Raw genomic sequence first — 7,870 nt, forward strand, 5'->3', positions numbered from 1 at the left:
GTTTTTAACAGTAATCACCCCCCCCCCCCCCCCCCCCCCCCGCATCTGTGTTTCTTCCTCCTCTCTCACGCTCTTAGGTGTGTCTCTGTTTCGTCTCTCTTACCTGGTGTTGTGTTTGTCTCCCTGTGTTCCATCTCGTCTCCCCGGTCTCATATTAGTCATATGTTTTCATGTCTGCGTGTCCTATTATCAAGCTCTTGTGTGTTTGTCTGGTTCTCACTGCCACTTCCTGTCTTACTTGTGTCATGTTCAGTTTTGCTTCCTCTGTCTCATTGTGTCTGATTAGCTGTGTTTCCCTGTTGTTTCTCTACCCTTGTTATGCCTTGCGTAAGACCTGTGTTTCCCTCTGTCCAGGTATCTCCCTCATACCTGGCTGTGTGCTGTGTTTGTTGGTTTAGCTTCCTATGTTCCCCAGTCTAGTTTTGTATTCTTCAGTTCGTTGACTTTTGAGTTTATTTTTGCATCCATGAGTCTGCGTGTGGGTCCAGTCCTGCCTGCTTCACACAACAACTCATGGCAGAAGCAAACATGACTCCTTTAAAGTTTGCAGAATACTGATGTGTAAGCAGGACCAGTCTAAGTGTGTAAGACAGCTTCAAGAAAGAAGAAACACTGAGTGGTTGGAGCCACAGAGAGTTAAACTTAAACACACTGAAGCTCCTTCATTTCTAAACAAAATGTTTTCACAAATCTATAGTTAATATTTGACAGAGCTTCACAAACGTGCAGTGTAAACACCATAAACAAAGTGTCTGTGAAGATTCCTCCTCTACTTCTGTGCTTCTGTCCAACATCAGAAGTCAGCTGGTGTTTCTCACTGTGGACAGACTCAAACACTGTTCTCTCTATCAGCAGGAGGGTTGTTCTTAACCCCCATGATGTCCTCCTGTTTGCCATTCATCTGTGGTCCTCAGGAGTCAAAAATATCCTCACTTCATTTGAGTGTTTTTGAAAGTACATGGCATAAATTGTCAATCAATTCAGTGTTACTCCTTAGTTTTACTTAAGATTAACACATTACTACAAAATTGCCCTTCGTTTTGCAATTTAAGGCCACCAGACCTTGTTTAGATAAAGTACACTCTGTTTTTGAGTGAAAATTAAATGAGACAATAAAATATTTAATTGTTAGACTATTTTGACTATTTGACTAACCACAGAGTGCTGCACATTGAACTTTAGCTAGAATGGTTTTTTTGAAGCATTTAAAATTTTTAAACAGCAGCCCTCCCTTGGATCTTAGGTCTTTGGTCTGGGGCTCGGTCTGCTCTGGAGTAGCCAGCTGAAGATAGCCCAGCCGCTCTTTTCTAGGTGGGTGGCACAACTGTCCCTTCGGCGGTCCTCCTTGTGCGCTTGTGCTTTGGGGGGGCTCTGGATGTCCGGGGCTTGGATCTCCTCCATGCCTGCTTCCTAACCTGGAAGGCAGGGCTATGACTCCCCACACCTACTATTAAATAATAACATGGAGAAACCTTTTGAGTACAAGCACGCTCACGCACACAGGTGTTCACAGGCACAAACTGTCTTTGTTGGGATGTCCATGCATTGTTTCTGTCTTTCTCTTTCCCATCCTCTGGTCCTGTCCGTTCTGATTGTACTAACTTAAAATAAAAAATAATTAAAAATAAATAAAAATCCTAGTAGAAATCTAATAAACTACAAAAATCAAGTGGACCAGTGTAGTAAAGGGTCAAAATGTTGGGTATTTTTCTTGGCCTTCAAACAATAATTCTGATGCTAAAGTGCCGGGGAGGACAGGCAAAAACAAAATGAAGAAGAATGTATCTAACACCATCACTCAGCTCTGTGTTGTTTCCTTTCTCAGTAACTTCTATTTTTGTTGTGCTGCTTCCTCCTTTTCTCTTTGGTTCCTGTTTTCATGTTCTTTCCACTTTAAATCAATTTGTCATGCAATGCTTGTAAGCCTCCCTTTCAGTTCAGACGCACTCAGATAAAACACTGATTTCAGTCACAAAGCAGGGTGATTTACATGTTCCAGATATCTTTCTGTCTTTTGAGACCCAATACTTCAAATCAAACTTAAATTACAGGTGGTGAGTTTGTGGTGTTGGAGCTTTTCAGAAGCTGCTCTTTTCTTTTTGCATTTAATGGATGAAGACAAAGGTGGAGAAGTGTCTTAAGTCACAAACAAATATTTATCTGAATGTGAAATATGAGTTGAACAAAGTATGTTATTAGTCTAAAATTACACCTTAGGATGGAGCTCATACTGCTTATCACACACTTTATAATATCTGAATGATAGTTCACTGCTGCAGGTTTTATCTTCACTGTTTGCGAGGAAATAGTGAGCCAACCACAAACTTTAAATTTGTGATATAAGGACTTTGGTGGAGGCATATTTTACCTGAAAGAAACACAAGAGTGAAGCTTAGTTTGTAAAGGTGGACTGCCAACATCTACCACCCCATCTCTGATCATATGACAAGGCAGGCTTCAGCCCACTCTACAACGCTCAACTGGATAAATGGTTGAGAAAAGGGATGAATGGAAATGTCTGGAGCACATTATCAGGTGGTGGGACAGATCATATGGTAACATGATGCTTTTAATCTTTGTAAATGATAACTACAGGCCCGCCCTCACCAACCCCTCAGTGTGGCAACATATAGTGTTAAAGGGGAAGTGACGAAGCTGAAGGTGTCTTCGTGCTTCTCAGACTGGTGCTCAGTCGTCATCCAGGCATAATGCAGACTCCGTGTGTCTCTTTGCTCCTCGGTGAGTCAAACTCAGAGCTCCTTCGCTCCTTCATTCATTTATTATCCATTTAATAGAGATTCATTGCACTGAACGAAGAAATAACAGTAATAAATGCATGAACTAGTTTTTCTGCATCACTGGTCAAAAATGACTCCAAGGTTCCTCACAGTGTTACTGGAGGCCAAGGTATTGCCATCCAGAGTAAGAATCTGCTTAGATACCATATTTCTAAGATTTTCAGGGCTGAATACAATAACCTCAGTTTGATCTGAATTAAGAAGCAGAAAGTTAGCGGCCATCCAGCTCTTTATGTCTTTAAGATATCCCTGCAGTTTAAGTAATCTGGTCTTTAAGTGATGACGTGATGATTCCTGCATCCGGGCCCAAACTATCCGACGTTTAATATGGCTTTTGTGTTGTTCTAATGTTCTAATGCTTTGTATCTTGTTCTATTTAATCTCTATTTAAGTTAGCGTTCATCCTGCAGCTTCACTGTGTTTATGTTATGCTAACATTGCTGTGTAGCTAGCGATCACGTAGTAGATCATTATATACCAGCTAGCCCAACTTCAGTAACCCTACAAACATCACTGCTGTTTAGTTTTCTGTCTTCATTTATGTTGGAACTGACAGCAGAACTATCTGGTCGTTCAGTGATGACGTGACGAATCCTACTTCCGGGCCTAAAGTAGTCTGCGTTTAATATGGCTTTTGTTTGTATCTTATTCTATTTAATCTCAAAAAGCTCCTAAAACAGTCAGTGATCACTGTCGACCTCCCTCGGCTTTTATTACCGCTAATCATTTATTTAAGCTCAGTTTTTAAAATCTTACGATGTAATTACAGTCCAGCCCATGCAGCAGTATATGAATGACTAACCTCGTATTGTGGATGGATTATCTCAGTTGTTCTCCTGTCTGAAGTTTAGTCCTTTTACAGCATCCTGCCATGCAATTACATTTGTCCCTGACCACTGAGAACACTCACGTTAACTTTTATCGAGTGGAAAAAAAATTAGCTTGTTTATATTATGATAACATAGCTATGTAACTAGCGGTCACGTAGCACATTATTATATACCAGCTAGCCAAACTTCATTAACCCTACAAACTTCACTGATGTTTAGTTTTCTGTCTTCATTTATGTTGGAAGTGATAACAGAGCTGTACGTTTTAATTTGTTTCCAAAACCCCGCAGTCAAGACATGCTATATTGTATTTAGATAGAAGCTAGCGAGTTAACTTCCTGCTAACTTCTAACTCCGTTAAATGTCATAAATTCCGTTTTCATGGATGCCTGGATGAAAACTCAATTGTTACACCTGGTAGAGCACAACGCTGATCATTTTATTAAAGATGAAAGACTTTAGACAGTTTTTCAACTCTCAGTAATGCCACAGTGATCGTTTGATATATGGACCTGCAGCGGAGTTTAGGCCCAGACACGGCTAGTGACTTAACGACCAGATACGTTTGAATTTGTTTCAGAAATCTCTCAGTCAGAACCAATGACTGTAGAAAACATGGACGACCGACGCCCCCTGGTGTCTGGCTGCAGTATAGGTCATAAACCTCGCATCCTCCATGTTTGCAGATGGGACTGGGGTCATCTAAAATAAATTAGTTTTCCTCTGATAATTTTTTTTCCAAAGATTCTTTCTTTTGTTATCAATAGTTCTCATCACACTGATTGATGTCCAAGAGGTCTCCTTTCCCATAAGTTTGATTCTAATTCCTACCGCGGTGATGTTAAATTGGGGTGAAACGTCATCATAGCAGCTTTGACTGGCAGCTGCAGTCACGGAGAAACTTGCATATCTCTGTTCGGGAATAGCAGATAGAGCGTAGGCTCTGAGAGGAGGGCCAGCGTTTACGCTACGAAAACACGACCGAGTGTTTTAACCTGACAGCCTGAGGTGTTCTTCAGTAAACTGGACTACCCGACAGAAGGACCCGAGGCCCCGCTGCACTTTTTCGGTAAGTTAAACGTGTTTGTAAGCTAATCCGTAACTACTGTCCTTAGCTATGTCCTGAGACCTAGCTAGCAAAGATGAGCGCTCGGCTGTCAGGGTTCATTTAGCTAATCTGTGCAGGTGAATGAATTTACTAAAGAAATCAAGAGAAACGTTCCGGGCTACTCAGTCACTAATTACCTTTACTGTACTTTTATTACAAGTATTATAGTTCAAAAAACAACAGGCTGCACCCTGCTGCAGCTTCTGTGCAGAGCTGAATATTAAATATGTGCAAACAACATCATGTTTTCAGTCTCTTGCCACATCTGTAAAGACAGTAACACCTATTTTCTTTTAAAGCTTGTACTTCAGTAACTCCTCATTAATCTGTGACTATGGGTTAAACTATAGAACTGAAAAAAATGTAAGAGAAGAACTTCAGATCCTGAGTGTGTGAGGACAGAAGAATCAGCTTTATTTCAGTTTTGAGGGATAAAATTTATATTTGAGTTTGATGGTTCTGTTCTCTTTGTGATTACAGGAGCTGCCCTCAGATTCAGACCTCAGCACCACCCAGTGACAGCAGACAGATCATCCAACATGTTAACTGCAAAATGAACTGATGAAAACAGTGCAAAGTTTAAAGTACCACATGTGCTGTAGTGAAAGCTGCAGTTTTATTGATAACGTTAAAGACAAAAAAACAGAAGGATGAATCACTCATGTAACTGTGTCACTATATATCAGCATTAACAGGACCTCAATTTGGTGTTTCATAAGCTGCTGATCTCAGACCTGCACAGCTTCTGTGTTAAACACTTGATGTACTCAGCTGCACGAAAAGCATATAAGATTTTCTCTAACACAATTTTAAAAAAGTTTTATTGATTAAAAAATACACTATATCTGATTCATATCGGTATCGGCAGATATCCAAATTTATGATATCGGTATCATAAAAAAGTAGTATTGTGCCATCTCTATGTAAAACACAATGCCTGGTGATTAAACCATGAAATAGTTTCATTAAAAAACATCCCTTTGACTAAATCCAGTGTGGTAGCCTGACTATGCCATTGTTATGTATGTGATTAGTCTTTAGTACAAATGTCACCGTTTCACAGACAAGACTACAGGCCTTATTTTTGCAAGCCACTGTACAGATATGTAGATGCAACATAGAAGTAAACATACATGTAAGACTGTTCATATGCATAATGCTCCATTTAATACAATGTGATGCATGTTCAAAGGGAGATAAATAAAAAGAGAAAGAACTTGAATTTCCCCTTTTCTGTTTCACACACTGACTGTGTCTCAGTGATACTGGTAACACATCTCAACCACAGTTTCCACTCTGCTGTGCTTTTGCATGTTTCTGCTCTGTGAGTAAACTGAGCTCCAGCTTGTGCTGCCAGGATTTTAACCCTGGCTGACTCAGAGCCTCACACACATGTGGAGGAGTTCACTGATGAGCTGGGAACCATATTTAGCTGTGATTATGTCGACTGTGGAGAAAACTGCTTTAGTGTGTGGAGCCAAACATGGTGACGATGCTCAGAGTCAAAGCTGAGAAACTCGTCTCAGTGGTGGAAGGTCACCTCTTACAAGCTTCAGGTCCACGTTAGTCACATCAGCTGACTGCAGGTTGGAAAATCTGATTTGGTTGTTGGTTTGGATCTGACAGGGTCTGGGTCCAGACTGTGGTCTGCCTGTTTGTGACCTCTGACCTTTAGTGACCTCTGTCCTCCTGTTGCAGGTGTGTGTGTGCTGCTGCTGTCTGCACCCACTGTTTCTGCAGGTGAGTTGATGAAGTGAAAACAATCAGTGAGACTCCAACAAGAACACAAATACATTTAGTGTGTGTGTGTTTGTGTGTGTCCCCTCCAGTGTCTCTGTCTGTCGGTCCAAACCTTCAGCAGTTCTTCAGAGCATCTTTAGTGGATCTGAGTTGTGTTGATGATGGACAGACAGCTGATGTATGGACAGTGAAGAGGACCAGAGGAGGACTCACTGACGTCTGTGGAGCAGCTCCAGGCTTTGGGGGGCTTCTTGGTTCCTACTGTGTTGTGGATCTTTCTGCTCCCAATGAAACCTTCTGGTGTGAGGACTCCTCTGGACAGCAGAGTGACAGAGTCTCCTTCAGTGTCCAATCAGACCCTACAGGTGAGATGTTCCAGCTGTGTCTCTGTGTCTGTGTGACTCTGCTCTCATTAACTCTGTTTGTCTCTGCTGGTCAGATAAAGGTGTCATCCTGGAGATCCCTGCACTTCCTGTGAGGACAGGAAGTGATGTCATTCTGCGCTGCAGAATGAGGAATGGTGCCACAGTCGAAGCTTATTTCTTCATCAAAGGAAGTTCTGTTGGTCCTAAACCAGAGCACATCATCACTAACATCACGCAGGCTGATGAAGGTCTCTACTCATGTTCTACTAATCAGGGTGGAACGTCTCCTCAGAGCTCTCTGAGGGTCAGAGGTCAGAACACTGACATCACTTCCTGTTTAAAAGCTGATGTAACATTGTGACCTGATAATAAACTGACTAAACCATCTTCATCATCTCTCCTCCAGATCCTCTCAAAATCATCCATCCTCCTCCTCCTCACCGTCCTCCTCCTCACTGTCCTCCTCCTCCAAGCACCTCCACAAACGTTGCTCCTCCTGTAGAAACTCCTTTTACTCGTCCTCCCTCTCCTCCTCCTCCTCCTCCTCCCTCTCTCGTGGTCCCAGTTGTAGCAGGTCTGGTCTCTGGGCTTCTCCTGGTTCTGGTTCTGGGTGGAGTTCTGTTCCTCTGCAGTAAACTAAAAGGTGATAAACCTGCACAGAAGTAAAAGTCTTGCTCCTTTATCGCTTAAAGCTGACGAGAGCAGCCGCGCTCCCATCAACTCTTTTAAAAGCTGCTGCAGGATGAGTTGGAACAATAATGTTTGTGCGTTTGAAAACAGAGGAGTTGTGTTTACACATCACACATTCAGCTGGTCCCAGGTTTCCTTCCACTCATGTGTCTGCAGGAACAACAAGTTCACAGCACTTCCTGCTGTCTAACAAACACCATCACGCTGTCAGCACGAACCATCACATGAGTTTGATGTGCACCATTACTCCTCCTGTGCTGATGTTTCTCTGTGTGATGTAGGAGGTCGGGGAGCAGAGCTGTGGAGCTGTGGAGGTGACGGCTGTCTGAGACGGAGCGT

This window comes from Oreochromis niloticus, unplaced genomic scaffold (genome assembly GCF_001858045.2).
Source record: "Oreochromis niloticus isolate F11D_XX unplaced genomic scaffold, O_niloticus_UMD_NMBU tig00000678_pilon, whole genome shotgun sequence".
Classification (NCBI taxonomy): domain Eukaryota; kingdom Metazoa; phylum Chordata; class Actinopteri; order Cichliformes; family Cichlidae; genus Oreochromis; species Oreochromis niloticus.